The sequence below is a fragment of the Hemicordylus capensis genome, chromosome 4, assembly GCF_027244095.1.
Source record: "Hemicordylus capensis ecotype Gifberg chromosome 4, rHemCap1.1.pri, whole genome shotgun sequence".
In the NCBI taxonomy this organism is placed as follows: Eukaryota; Metazoa; Chordata; class Lepidosauria; order Squamata; family Cordylidae; genus Hemicordylus; species Hemicordylus capensis.
In genome coordinates this window covers 76,506,456-76,509,692 of record NC_069660.1, presented here as the reverse complement: position 1 = coordinate 76,509,692, position 3,237 = coordinate 76,506,456, and the positions used below count along the sequence as shown (strand labels likewise).

The 3,237-nt window shown below is 40.2% G+C and overlaps 1 long non-coding RNA gene across 1 annotated transcript; it reads right to left on the bottom strand.

The window, feature by feature from the left end:
• Positions 1 to 1,760: 1,760 nt before the first annotated feature.
• LOC128322902 (uncharacterized) lies at positions 1,761 to 2,588 on the bottom strand. The gene is made up of 2 exons (XR_008306060.1): positions 2,401 to 2,588; positions 1,761 to 2,293 (listed from the first exon to the last, which is right to left on the bottom strand). It is a non-coding gene; the product is annotated as an uncharacterized LOC128322902 (long non-coding RNA).
• Between the last annotated feature and the right edge of the window lie 649 nt (positions 2,589 to 3,237).

Here is a 3,237-nt window from a genome sequence, read left to right as displayed (position 1 = left end):
CACTGGAGGTACTGTGCTGGAGTGGGTAGGGCTGGTTACTCTCCCCCGCTAAATAAAGAGAATCACCATGTTAAAAGGTGCCTCTTTGCCAAGTTAGCAAGGGTTCTTGGCCATGGCAATATGAATGAGATATTCTACAGCCACAGATGTGCTTATTGTCGCTGTTACCTCATACTGTTGGTGGATTTAGAATGACATCTTCATGTCATATTTAACTCAGATATTTGCAAGCATGTGGTCCCCCACCGTGAGAAAAACAAAGAGCAAGTGAAATGATACTATTTATTGAATTGGACAAACTGTTTAAAACAGTGCCAGCTTGAATGACAAATCTTCCATTCAGTGTGAAAACAACATTTAAAATATATTTATCTTTACACTACAGTTGTATTCTGCTTTTACTCCAAGGAGCTCAGGGCATTATACATGGTTATTTGTATTCTGTGAGGTAGGTTAGGCTGAGAGGTAAATGACTGGCCCAAAGTCACCCAGTGAATGTAATGGCTGAACACACATTTGAACTCAGGACTCCCCATCCAATTCTGACACACTAACCACTGCACCACATTGACTCTTGTTTTTGTTGAACAGCTAAGCCCTATTCAAATGTTAGGGTCAATGCACGTACAGTAGTACACTTCCTGAAGAGGGCTAGTAGCCTACATTTGAGAGGGCCTGTAACCAGGTCCAATTTTAAAGAGGGACGCATGCACAGTCATTCACACATGTACAGAGACCTGTATGCACGTGCAGCATAATGTCTGCATAGGGCTCCTATCTGATGGCTATCTAACTGATGAGTAAATGTTTGGCTGGAGTCCAGTTATCAGCTCAGTCCTCTGAACACAAGAGCCCTCTTCAAATATTATTGTAAGATGCTATACTCACATACTGTCCAAAGCAGGGCCGGAAGACCTACCCCAGCCCTGACACTCAGCCCGGCAGTGCGCCTCTCACGGCAACAGAGGGGTTTGTCTGAAAAGACAAACACTGCATGTGTGATGGCTGGCATTGCCATGGCTGGCCCCAGCCTCCCCTTCATGGAAATGCCAGCCATCACAGATATGGCATTCCTCTCTTCAGACAAATGCCATCGTAACTGTGAACAGTGCACTGCCAGTGGTGACAGGGCTGAGGTGTATCTTCCAGCTCCACTTTAGACACTGCGCGCAAGTACAGTGTCTTACAATAACATCTGAAGAGGGCTAAAGTATGTTTCCTTCTGACAAGTTGATTATGCAATGGGGTATACAGAATATACACACCTCATCACACATGTTGTAATGGCAAAGCTGCTACCTGAGAATCGAGGTTTGATCTGTAAAGTTTAGTACCACCCTCCTATGTGAAAGAAAAGAAGTGGGGCAGGGGAAACAGCACCCACCAAACAAAAGGGGACAAATTCAAAGTGCTATTTTTTGGTTCCATTTTGAATACTCTGGTTAAAAAATTGACACATTTTGAGCTGATGCCTCTTTCTCAGAGGCAATGGTATTTTCCGAGCATTTTACTCAAGATGCTTTCATTCTCCAGGCAGCTTCACACGATCCACCAGCAAGTAAGTAGGAGGACACCAGAGGTTCTCAGGGTGCACACGCTCTCAGAGGGCATGTCGTGCAATCCTGCTCAAGTCCAGTTTCCAGAAAATGAGCCAGATGCACGTCAAATCAACAAGGAAAAGCAAAAAAAGAACCGTGCAAGATGTAGGAACGGAGGGGCCACAAAAAAGGTTCCAGAAATTGCAAACACACAAACTGTGCTACATACAAAGATCAAGGATTTATATAGAGGAAAGAAGCAAAACACATGTATCCATTTTGTCTGTAACTGAGGTGCTATATTAATAGTCCAGAGTGAATAAATGACAATAACAGTTGTCTTGCAGATTATATCTGCACATACATATGACAAAGATATTGCATCTCAATAAATTGAGCAGAAGTCATTGTTAAAGATAAATTCAAATTCAAACCCAAACATATATGTATTTGAAAAAACAGTATGAATGTATGAAAAAGTGTTTTTCTTATGCGTATTAAAAATAAATTTATATCAAAAGTAAATAAAAGTCTTGCAATGGTGAGAAATCCTTAGATGAATAACAATGACAATGATCTTGCAAGTTGTAAATGCACATGCATATGTAAAGAATATTGCATCTCAGTAAATAGAACAGAAACTTCTCCTGTGTTCAAGAGAAAAGTCTTGCCAAGACGAAAAAAGTCCTTATAGGATAGCCCGGGATTCTTGAGCCCATTTCGGAATTAGTCCTTCCTCAGAGAACTGGAATATTCTGTAAAGATAAAACAAGCACTAACAAATCTTCTAACCGACAGCTTATGTAGATAACCGTAATAATATGAATAGTATCCTCCCCCTTATGCACAAACCAATACATACCACTTTTCCTCCTCCCTGAGCTCAAACAACAACAGCTCAATGATCCAATCTTTATGGAGGCAGCCTTTCCTCCTATACCTTGTTGAGGTGGAAAAAGCTTACTAACTTTCAAGCACCAAGGGCTTAGAGATATATAGCCCAGCACCAATTAGGATGATTCATACCAGGTGAGGCCACCTCCAATTAGATCTACAAGAAAATTAATGTAAACGTTTTAGCACCAGCTGTACAATATCACCACATTCATTAGAAATGCAGCTTTATCTTGCTTTTTGGATTGTTGACATGTCATGCTGCCAAGGCTACTAAAGCAGTCTATTCATAGAAAATGCAACTTTTTTTGCTTTTCTGATTGTTGACATAAGCAGCATAAGCTGCATAAGCAGTTTACCATATGAGAAGCGGAAACTTCTATCTACAATAGCAAATCTGGAGTAAATTCCTTCAAATACTGTCAGATACATCGGCACATTTAGTGTAAACACCTTTTTCCAAATTATAAATCCAAAACCTCCTATATACTGATGGTAAATCTGAATCAAATTCCTTTCGATAAATCTGGTGTATACACCCGACCTTCAACAGCTGATTACATGAATAATATAACAGAATGAAAGAATCACAAAAACACTGACATGTCACATGCCGAATTAAGCCCATATGGGATAAGCGTATTCAATCTGTATATAAAAGTAGATTCCATTCTTAACAGTAATTGTTCAACATTCTCATGCCCAAATTTCTTTGGTTGGTATTTATACATTACGCTGAACCTGATATCTTCAGGGGAATGTTGGAAACTCCGGAAATGTTCAGTTAGAGGTGCTTCCAAACCCA